The sequence below is a fragment of the Lactuca virosa genome, chromosome 9 (assembly GCF_052849685.1).
Source record: "Lactuca virosa cultivar CGN04683 chromosome 9, Lactuca_virosa_CGN04683_v6, whole genome shotgun sequence".
NCBI classification, from domain to species: Eukaryota; Viridiplantae; Streptophyta; class Magnoliopsida; order Asterales; family Asteraceae; genus Lactuca; species Lactuca virosa.
Genome location: NC_136434.1, coordinates 167,605,618 through 167,618,037, shown reverse-complemented (window position 1 = coordinate 167,618,037; position 12,420 = coordinate 167,605,618). Strand labels below are relative to the sequence as shown.

The 12,420-nt window shown below is 36.7% G+C and overlaps 1 pseudogene across 1 annotated transcript; it reads right to left on the bottom strand.

Moving 5' to 3' along the window:
- Window positions 1-9,096: 9,096 nt before the first annotated feature.
- Window positions 9,097-10,065, bottom strand: LOC145137226 (protein RADIALIS-like 1 pseudogene; annotated as a pseudogene). The gene is made up of 2 exons (XR_013720965.1): window positions 9,696-10,065; window positions 9,097-9,298 (listed from the first exon to the last, which is right to left on the bottom strand). The product of XR_013720965.1 is annotated as a protein RADIALIS-like 1 pseudogene (transcript).
- Between the last annotated feature and the right edge of the window lie 2,355 nt (window positions 10,066-12,420).

Sequence of the window (12,420 nt, the reverse complement as noted above, 5' to 3'; positions counted from 1 at the left end):
TGAGGGGTAATACATTAAGGGTACCAAGTAATTTGCATGGTTACTTCACACCTTGTTTTGTGATCCTCGGCATCCCAGTCACAAAACTTGAAGGGCACACTCGAGATTGAAACATGCCATTGAAGAAAGTTCAATGAATCTCAAAGAATCTAGGAGTTTCTAAACCAATTAAAACCTAATTAAATATTTCGTTTTTCATGGTGGAAATTGGTGAATCGTCATTCACCTACCTTCAAATATCTTATAGCTTAGATTACGGCATCCCTCTTCTAAGTTATTAAATATTGTGTTGGGTCCTAGCCTTAATATTACATTTGGGTGTTTTGTTAAGGACTATCTCTATATCTAATCTAATCTATTCCCTCTTCTTTTCAGATGTCTTCCAATAACAATGCTTCTGGCTCAAACCCTACTAGCTCCTTCTCTCTCATGAATCTTTGTGGGAGAGTCATCTTTGATGGGTCCAACTTTACAGATTGGATCAGAAACATCAGGATGGTCACTCGGTATGAGAACAAAGAATATGTTCTCGACAAGGAGCTGAAGGTACCCGAGCCAACTGCTACTCCTGAAGAGCTTGCTGAATATGAGGTACATGAAAGAGATGCTACAAAAGTGGCATGCATCATAATGGCCACCATGACAGCCGAGCTCCAAAAGTCCTATGAGGACTATTATCCTTTTGAGATGCACCAGGACTTGATGGACCGCTACCATCAAAGTGCTCGTCAAGAGCGATATGAAATAATCTCCTCCATGATAACAACCCGAATGAAGGATGGTGAACCCATCACGGGCCATATGCAGAAAATGCAAAGGTATGTGGACCGTTTACTGAAGCTGAATGTGAACTTCCCTGAGGAGTTAGCAATAGACATCATTTTGCACTCCTTGCCATCGTGTTATGATCAATTCCGCATGACATATCACATGAACAAGGAAGAAGTCACCCTCAGCAAACTTCAAGGACTCTTGAAGACCGCCGAAAGTGGTCTAAAGGGTAAGTCGGTTATTACTACTCCTACTCCTACTCCAACTGCGGCCAATGTCTTGGCAATCGGGCATAGCAAAGGGAAGAAGAGAAAGAACCCTTCTAAGGGTACCAAGGGTAAGACCCTTGAAGGCTCCTCTTCAAGCAAAACCAAGAAAGGTTTTGTCACTCCTTCTGCTAACCCTAATGAGGCTGAATGCTTCTATTGCCATGAAAAGTCGTACTGGAAGCGAAACTGCCCAAAGTACCAGCAAGATTTGAAGGATGGGAAAGTAAAACCCAACCATGCAGGTATATACACTATGTTGTCTAATAACTCACCTCATTCTAAGTCTTGGGTCCTTGATACAGGTTGTGGTATTCACATATGTTGTGATTTGCAGGGACTAAAAATAAGTGAGAATGTGGAGCAGGGAAAGATAAACTTGATCATGGGAAACAGGAAAGCTTCACCTGTCACCAAGATAGGAGTTTATTCCTTAGTGCTAAATAGTGGGTTTACATTGGATTTGAATAAATGTTATTATTCGCCAGAAATGGCAAGAAATGTTATTCCCTTTCATGCATTGTATAAACAAGGTTTTACCTTTTATTTTGATAATAATAATGGTAGTATTGATGCTTTCTTTAATAATGTTCTTTATTTTAAAGCATTACCTTGTGATGGCGTGTATGAAACTATATATGTTGTAGATAATCTAGGAAATAATGTATTGTGTATTAACTCTTCCACTAGCTTAGATAAAGCATCCTTATGGCATTATCGTCTTGGACATGTAAGCAAGAAACGCATAGGCCAACTCCAAAAGGATGGAGTCTTGGAGTCATTTGACCTAAAGTCAGATGATAGTTGTGAATCTTGTTTGCTTGGTAAAATGAAAAAGTCACCTTTTACTGGCACTTGTGCTAGGGGTGAAGGTTTGTTGGACCTCATACACACGGATGTGTGTGGACCCTTCAGAACAGCCACAAGAGATGCTAATCGGTTCTATGTGACTTTTACTGATGATTTTAGTAGATATGGATATGTCTACCTAATCAAGCATCAGTCAAAAACCTTTGAGAAATTCAAAGAGTTTAAGCAAGAAGTGGAGAATCAGTTGGGCAGGAACATTAAGATGCTTCGATCCGATCGTGGTTGTGAGTATCTTAGTACTGAGTTCCTTGACCATCTTAAGGAATGTGGGATTGTCTCACAATTGACACCTCCTAGGACACCACAGTTGAATGGTGTAGCTGAGAGGCGCAATCGGACCTTGTTGGACATGGTTCGTTCCATGATGAGTCGAGCTTCGCTACCAATCTCATTTTGGGGGTATGCCTTAGAGACTGCCGCCCATATCCTTAATCTAGTCCCTACAAAGAAGGTTGCCAAAACACCTCACGAGTTGTGGACTGGAAAAGTTCCCAATCTAGACCACATCAAGATATGGGGTTGCGAGGCTTTCATGAGACGTGAGACTCACGATAAGCTCGAACCCCGAAGCGAAAGGTGTATTTTCATCGGCTACCCACAGAAATCCTTTGGTTACATCTTCAACAGACCCAGTAATAATGTGGTCTTTGTAGCAAGAAGAGGATTCTTTCGAGAGAGAGAATTCATGAGCCAAGGAGACAGTGGGAGGCAAATTGACCTTGAGGAAATTCAAGAGTCAAGTGGTGAAGGAACCTCAAACCCTAGCCCTCAACCTGAGGAGGAAACTCCTGTTGAGCCGACTGAAGAATCTATACCTCTGAAGCGTTCCACCAGAGTTAGGAATGTACCTGAGCATTATTATGGTTTTCATATTACTGTAGAAGGTGAGACACTTATCAGTGATAACACAGTGGTAAATCTGGATGAGCCTAACAGCTACACGGAAGCCATGGCAGGCCCTGAGGCTGCTAAATGGAAAGAGGCTATGGATAGCGAGATACAGTCCATGTATGACAATCAAGTTTGGAACTTGGTTGACAATGTACCTGATCGTAAGATAGTTGGGTGCAAATGGATCTTCAAGAAAAAGACCGACATGGATGGTAATGTACACACTTATAAGGCACGACTGGTTACAAAGGGTTATTCTCAAACTCCGGGAGTTGATTATGATGAGACCTTTTCACCAGTGGCCAAGATTAAGTCTATTAGGGTTCTGTTAGCCATTGCTGCATTTCATGATTATGAAATATGGCAAATGGATGTCAAAACCGCTTTCCTTAATGGAAAGTTGGCTGAAGATGTTTACATGGTTCAGCCAGAGGGTTTTGTCAGTACAGAGTACCCCAGTAGAGTGTGTAAGCTCGAGAAATCCATTTATGGATTAAAACAGGCACCTCGCAGATGGAATCTTTTCTTTGATGAGAAAGTCAAAGAATTTGGCTTTTCAAGGAGTGAAGATGAATCCTGTGTCTATATCAAGGCTAGTGGGAGTATAGTCAGCTTTTTGGTACTGTATGTGGATGACATACTACTCATAGGAAATGACATCCCAACCCTGCAGGAAGTAAAGTCCTGGCTTGGGAAGTGTTTCGCTATGAAGGACCTTGGAGAAGCTGTCTATATCCTAGGGATAAGGATTTTGAGAAACAGGAGTAAAAGACTAATTGGACTTAGTCAAAGCACCTATGTGGACAAAGTGTTGAAAAGGTTCAACATGCATAACTCCAAGAAAGGAGAGTTACCCATCCAGAGTAATGCCAGATTGAGTAAGACACAAAGCCCTAGTACTGAGGCTGAGATAGCAGAAATGAGTCGAATACCTTACGCTTCAGCTGTAGGATCGATCATGTATGCTATGACGTGTACTCGACCTGATGTAGCCTTTGCTTTGAGCATGGTTAGCAGGTATCAGGGGAACCCTGGCAAGGCACACTGGACTGCGGTAAAGAATATCCTCAAGTACCTACGGAGGACTAAGGACTGGGTCCTTACCCTCGGTGGTAGTGAGGACTTGAGAGTTGTAGGGTACAGTGATGCTAGCTTTCAGACTGACAGGGATAATTTCCGCTCTCAGTCGGGCTGGGTCTTTACTCTAAACAGAGGGGCAATTACTTGGAAAAGTTCCAAGCAGGAGACAGTGGCTGATTCCACTTGTGAATCAGAGTATATAGCAGCAAGCGAGGCAGCAAAGGAGGCTATATGGCTAAAGAACTTCATCGGAGACCTTGGAGTTGTACCAGCTATAAATGAGCCAATGGAGATTTTCTATGACAGCAATAGTGCGGTTGCCTTAGCCAAGGAACCAAGAGATCATGGGAGATCCAGACACATTGACAGAAAATATCACTTCATCAGACATCGAATAGAAGAAGGAATCCTCGTGGCAAAGAGGGTATCATCAGATGAGAACCCAGCAGATCCCCTCACGAAGGGACTGACTCGGGCTAAGCATCTCCAGCATGCTCGGAGCATAGGGCTGAAGGATGATATTAGTTTTAGTAGTTAGATAATCTTGAAATTTGTTGTAAGGTCCAAATAAGGATCTTTACCGGTAGTTGCACAACAATCAATCACAAAATAAGAGTAAGATGAAAGAAATCAAACCCTAACTCAAACTAGCAAAAGGATCAACAAGGTATGAACTTTTAACCTCCAAAAGCTTCCTGAGATGATGTAGATTCAGGATCTTGAAGCTCAAACACGTCCAAGGCTTGCTCACCAACTTCTTCTTGTTGCAAACACACCAAAAAGGGCCACTAATGTCACTTCAAGCTCAAAGATCACCTCCAATGGTAACTACGGTTTTTAGGGACGTTTAAAGGTGTGGAGGCTGATAATGGATAAGGTCCAAAGGTCATAAATGAGCTTAAATAGGGCTCAATTAGGATTTTAGTCTTTGGGCTACATACGCTAAGCGTACATACACGTACACCCAAAGTACGGAGGGTCTTCTTTGCCAAAGTACGTACACGTACACCCAAAGTACTGCCCGATCAATGCGCCTATGTACGCTAAGCGTACATGGTGGGCGTCGAGACCACCAAATAAAAAAAACCTCATATACGACGACATACAAAAATGAATTGTAATAGCGGTAATAGGGATCGAATCCACAGGGATTGGTTCGAATCAAATCTATACATTCAGTTTCTCCGAAATGAAAAAAAATAAAATGATATGGGGGTTTTCAAAACGTTAAATGCGATAAAAACTATTTCACAAAAATAACAAAAATGGAAAAAATACAAAATCTATAAAATAAAACGTTCCAATATCGGGATAAATCACAAGTTCAATTAGTTGACTAATCATCATAATTTTGTGGTGCAATGGGTTTAATGGATACTAATTTGGCTATAGCAATCTAAGAAGCTTGAGATCACCTAGACTTTTCTTAGTTAATACAATGGTTAGAGAAGCTCATAACACATTTTCTTAGTTAAAGTCACAATTTCCATGAAGCATGTAATTAATGAAAATTAACTAGCATTAAGATTTAAAAGTCACCAAATCCAAGAGGAGTCAAAATGTTTCACTACCATATTGGAGAAAATATTTTCATGATTGTGTGAAAGATAAGCAATCACAAGAACCATTTGCCACTTGTTAATTTGATGATCTATTACGTAATCAAGAAATTAACCAACTAATTAAACATTCACATATCTAAACTCATGATTAAAGACATATGAACATAAATAGATGTTTTACTAGAAAATATTCTCATAGCATACCATCAAAACCACACAAAGCTATTCCTAATTAATTAATTATTCCATAGATTCACCCAATATTGGAAATAAAAACTAACTACAAAAAATAATAATAACAATAAAAATGATAGAAATTATATCAATACCGATTACGAAACGAAGATGACAAAGCTTCTTGAAATCGTCACTTCTTGTTGCTCCAAAAACTCCATCCATAATCCAAGTATTAATACAAAAATTAACCTAATCTAATTACAAAGATAAATGACTCATTAGCAAATTATGAATGTAAATCATAATTGCAAATGTTCCAAAAATATAGAAATTACAAAAGAAAGGAGACACCCAGAGGCGCCGTCCCCCTTTTCTTCTGCGATGCATCCTAACTCAAATGCCCTACTGTTGCTTTTGATTGCTGCGCTTTTTTTCCAACTCCACAAAGACAAATGGGCTAATACTCAAATTAGATTGGGCTGCTGGAAAGAGTTCAGAATTGGCTGATAAATGTGCTCTATTGGGCTCTGAAGTATTAAGAAATGGGCTGCTATATGGGCTGCCAAAATTTGGTGCTGGCAGCTTTGTGCATTGTTGCTCGTCATACCAAAAACACGACCAAAACATGTCCGAATCACCTCATTTTTTGTGAGATTGAAGATCAACTAGTTGTGAAGACTCCTGTAAATTTTCATCTCAATCGGACATCGTTTGCCCCTCCGTCTGATTGCTTGAAGAAAGCCGCGCAAAGCTGTCAAAATCCGAAAAATTAATTTATATCGTTTTGTTTTTCTTTTCGCTTCCGAATTTTGCTACGAGACTTCGATCGTGGTTGCAAGGAATTCAATGTGGCTTTAAAAATTCTCCAAAATACCATCTTGATCAAACAAATCTACACAAAAAAAACTTAAACGAGTAAAAATATTCAAAACAATAAATCTAACGATTTAATGCAAAAAGAATATTAAAAATGTTAAAACTAAAAAAAATGATTGCTAAAATATATACAAAAAATCGAGCTATCAGTACATACACGTACATCCAAAGTACGGAGGGTCTTCTTTGCCAATTTAATTTATATCAATGACTTAAAAAGGAAATGTCTGGATTCGGATGTTACAACTCCTGTCTGATCGGAATAGAAAGAAAAATGTGAAGTCGGTGGTGGTGTTTAATCAATCACGAGGAAGGAAGAGGTAGTCGATCTCCGACGAGCCTTCTTCGGTTCATTTGCTTCATCGCCGACAGATTGCACACAGTAAGGGGAGAAGGGAGCAGCGAAATAGCAGCGCAGGTGGGGTGGGGGTTGTGGGTTTGCTCAGCAGTCGGAGGAGGGGTGGATGGAATGGAGGCAACACCCTCCTCCCTTTGGATCCGTTCTTTCGGCGATCAAGTCTCCAATCGGGGTTGTGAAGATTTAGAAGGGTAGCAACAGTCGTACGAGGTGTTTGGCTAGTGTTCCTCGGCCAATCGCAGGGGAGACGGGGGGTAGGGCTGCTAAGGGCAACAAAAAGGATGGAGAAGGGTTGTGAAGGTGGCAATCGACTTCCTTCCTCGCCAGAAATATAGTGACGATAGAGAGAGAGAGATAGAACTAGATAGGGAGATAAAATCTTGAGAGTGGAGATGCATCGGATGTACAAAATTTGATCTTTGTATATATTTTGGGAAGATTAAATCAAGATTTCTAAGTACAAATCAAAGATCCTCCATGATTGGTGACATCATCTTGACGTCATTACTCGTTACATCGATCCTCATGCCATCATATTGTCTTATAAAAATTTTATGAACGTGTCTGCTTATTGTTCCGATTGTGGTGATTTTAGCAACACTGACGGAATTAAATTCCGATATACCAAACTCCGGGAATCAATGTTTAAAGTTTCACGATTAATTGTTTCATATTTGTCAGATTTTACGAATCTGATTTTGGTCGAGATTAAAAATATGATAAAAATGAAATAATAAACCGTAGTCTGAGTTCAAAAACGTGCTCAAAAACAATTTACGAGGCTCGTAACTATCCCAAACGAAGCGGTGCACGGTTCGTTTCAGGAAAATCAGATAAATACTGATTTTTATAACTTTAAAGAGGCGTAACTTTCTTATACGATCTCCGTTTTGGACGTTCCTTATATCCACAGAATCAGGAGAACATAATCTATTCAAGTTTATTATCTGTAACTCTCAAATATACTTAATGCAAAAATTTATTTTTAACATCACAAATAAATTTAATTTTTGGTGATTTTCGGTTCGATCTTTAACAATAGATGGTTTGAGATGTTCTAAAGTAATTATGAATATAATATCTTTAATATACATTATAAACATATACTTACACACAAATTGTCATTAATACATAACGGTTCGCGGTGGTTTGACCACCGAATTCTGACCGATTTTTATCAATTGTTACAAATTCGCTTGAGAGGGGGGGGGGGTATTAACGATATTAAGGATATTAAGGATATCTCGTAGAATCCCTTTAAACTAGGTATGTATTTTGTTGTATTTATCGTTTCCTGTATTTTCTACATTTCGTGTATTATATATTATTAATGAAATATCTTCCACAAGGTGTGATGATTTTATCAAACCCTACGCGTATCAATATTTTAATTATTTTATATTTACTGTGCACAATCATTTAACCATCAACGATGCACCACACCAATGGTTTTCAACGCGAAGCTTTGAGGTTTGAAATCCAACATCCTCTTTCTTTTTAATATTTTCTACCAAATTAGTTATTATTTTTCGCATAGCAACTTATTTATTGCTAATGATTTTGTTGTTTTCTAACCATATTGTTTATTTATTATATATTTGTATTATCAAAATTTTAAAAAAATGTAAAATTTCAAGATTATGATATCTCTTTTATTTTTGAAAGTATTTGCCTTTTGTTTTGTTTCTAAATCTATGTATTATATATGATCATTTATCATTGATAATAATATCAAAAAATCATCATGGAGAAATGTCTTTATATAAGACTTCTATTAGATTTTTTTTAAGTGTTTTTTAAGATATATATATATATATATATATATATATATATATATATATATATATATATATATATATATATATATATATATATATATTAGGTTTTTGTTACAAAATCGCTTTTTAAATATTTTTTTACATATTCTTTTTCATACATGCTACCTGGTGCAGCCTCCGTGTAGGCATCCAGTGCAAACCCTAGTATAAAATAAAGGGAAATAAATTTCCGCATTTTTAATGCATTCCAGGCGAGCATCTTTGTTTCAAGCCAAAGGTTAGAAGCTTTCATAACCCTAACTCAAATAATAAATCTAGCAGAGGTTCTTCCATTTATATATATTTGGATTTAATTTTTTATAACGCATATAATAAACATATTGAATTCATTAGAGAATTGATTACAGCAAAATTGCGGAAATTGCATGGAAAAAAGAAGCATAACCAGATCTTCATCTGTGATTTCAGACGATATATACTGGTATATTCACCTCAGGAAAACTAAAAACGATAGAGATTTTCTGCTAGGATGTAACAGAAATCAACTTACATCAAGGAATCAATTTTATTATTGATTCCAGAATTACAATAATGTAATATTATTGCATGGTAGTCGGAAGACGAAGATCGTTCTCCTGTTTATTGATGCTTAGCTTTACGTTTGTCTTCCTGCAAATGGAAAAAGAGATTCATGAATATAGAAGAAAAATCATCATTTTCTATAAATATTGTCTTCAGTTAATTTCTGCGCGTTTATTCCATAGCCCTATAAGTTTTGTTTTCTGAAAATTGTTATGGTTGCCACAAGGTAATATTGTTCAGAATAGATTGGGAACTTTACAAATTATATTTTATTTTCTAGGCCAATAAGTACTCTATTCTATCTGTACTCTAGCAACTAATATTGATCATGGGTGTTACTATTAGTTATTTAGTTTTATGAATTCATATGAACTAGAACCACTGTGTAACATGGTCAAAATGGGGACATGATATATTTATGTATTAAGAAGGTGATAGCTTGTTATATGTATATGCGCTCATTATTGGTTCGTATATATGTTACCTTAGTTATGCCCCCTAGTGGTGCTATAATTGGGAAAAGGAATTTGACCACTCTCGATGTGCTTCACATCCTCAACAAGGATTTCATAATGCCTCTTCACTTCTTCTGCAGTCTTCCCACAAACAGCTTTGGCAACATTGTGCCAACGGTCAGGTGTATTTTTGTCAAACACAGAAAGAGCCACTTCAAAGTCCTTGTTTTGCTTGGCTGTCCATGAACCCGATCCACTTGAGGACATAGAGTTAGTTGCCATGCAAATACGCTATGAAGAAAAAGGAAGAGTATGGGGTTGATGTGTGGAAAATGGTGGAAAAGTAAGAGGAAGTAAATTGTGAGACTTTAGGTGTAAAGAATAAAGAACACTCTAAGTCAAGCCTCAAGAAGTGGTTTGTTACAATAGGTTCGGTCTTTTTATAGCTCCATAAAAGAAGGGGTGAAGTGGGGTTGTGCTAGTTGGCTTGTAAAGGTTGCCTAAAGACAAGAATTTTAAGTGACTTGTATCCTTAAGCACCACAAATGAGTAGGACAAAAGATATCCCTAGTTTGGTGGAAGAATCAACATCTTTAATTAGGAAATGTTAATGATGTAATGTTAGTGTTACATATCTTCAATATCTTTAATTAGGAAATGTTAATGATGTAATGTTAGTGTTACAGATCTGCTAAACACAGCCTTGTCTGTTCAATTTATATATGTTATAGTATACTCTCTCTCTTAAAAGTTCTTTTGAAGAACATAAAATTCATCATCAGACTCAACAGCAATTGAACAAAGTGTTCGTTTCACATATCAGCTAGACATGGTTTCATCTCTCTCTTTTTATATGTTAGAGTTGCCCTCAATCCCAAAGGCTCTTTTGGTAATATCTACGATAATTTTCATAATTATTAGAGATCCCCATATCTCTTCCAACATCTTATTAGCTACAATCTCCCTGTCAGCATGTGGGTTAAAACCATATCAAGATTCTAAAAACAGAATTAGTATACTATTACTTGATGTAGGAGATACCCCAAGCCTTTTTGTTTCTTGTTTGGTATATGAAATCCAATCATCAACCACATTCATGCGATTTGGTTTATTGGGATCTACTATTTAATCTTTAATTACGCCAATTTAGTAAGTCACTGTCTTAAAAGATAAGCATATCATAGAGCATATCATAGAGTAAGGTGGGTCCAGTCGCCGTATATAACAAGTGACCATAAGGTGTCAAATCCCATCTTTAAGAACCACTAGCTCACTAGAAAAGAAGTAACCTTTGAATTTATCAAAAAAACTACATGGTTATCTTAAAGAAGTACCTTTGTCCTGAAGAAAAGTCCAATTAGTATTGTAGCTAGCCAGCGGTGTACGTACAATGATTTATTTCACTCGCACACGAAAAGGTCAACACATTTACAATTGTTAATTCTACCTTATGAACTATGAATCCCATATGCCCATTACTAAGGTTTCTGTTATTGCAAAAATTTGATCAAGCTGTTTACGTACACACCACAAAAGATCGATTATTGATAAAGAAAGTATTTGTTTTTCGTCAGAAATGAATATGTATCTTCAATGGAGTGAGCAAATGAATGATGATTAGCTTATATTGACTTTTTCAGTCAATGACACCAGGTGATTTCTTAATATCATGCTGACAAAGCATATTATATAATTGCTTTTAAGGTAACCAACCTATTTTTTTTTTTAATATGTGTTGTCTTAATCTATCTCTTTGATGTCTTAAATTTTTATTGGCTCCTACTATGGTACAAACAAAATTGTTTTTGAGATTTGGAAGGATTTAATATTATGTAATAAAAGGTCACTGGAACCTCTAGGTACTATATACAGTTTCTCTCATTTCGATTTTTGGGAGATATATATTCATAAAAATGACCACGTGATTTTTGAGGATATAAGATAGTAACTATGTTTTTCTCTATTTACCAAAATAACCCGAGTTAGAAATTAACATTGGAGTCCATTTATTTGTCTCCGAGTGATTTTATGTCATATACTAAAATTACATTTTCTAGGGAAAAAAGTAACATTTTCAAATAGATATTCCGGAATCCGGAATCCGGATATAAGATAGTTGTTCTTTGCATTTTTAAAGTGCTTTTCAAATTTCTAAGTTGGTTCTTCAATAAAAGGCAAAAAAAAAATATCTTGTAACATTTAAGGTTAGTTTTAAACTAGCTTATCAGATTTAAACGCTAGAAGGGAAATTAACATTTAACAATAAGAATAGACTAACCTAGTAATTAACTAAATATGTTTATATTAGCATGTAAACATGTAACGTTAGCAAATCTTTTATTCCAGAGTATTAGTCGGATTTCATTACATCATGGATATTAATATTAGGCAATTAAAAAGAATGGCAAGTCCTTCTACACTCTTTCGGATAAATACAAATTAATCTTATTATTGATTTTGATTCTGTGTTGAAGATGGATCATATATAGTACCTTTTACTTGATTTTCATGAAGATTTATACGATAAACTTGCTGATATCAGGCAATCATGTACACCCATTTATGTACCCCATCTACCCGCAGTACTACAAGATTCTTTTTTCATTTCCCATCTATCTTTGGTGGCAGGGCTAGCATTAGGCTATTCGTAGTAGAGTATAAACTCACGCGTTAAAGCTCACTTGGCAGCCAAAGGGACCCATGAACACCGCTACAACGTCCGCTGACTTGGCTGGAGTCTCTACAAAGACGGAC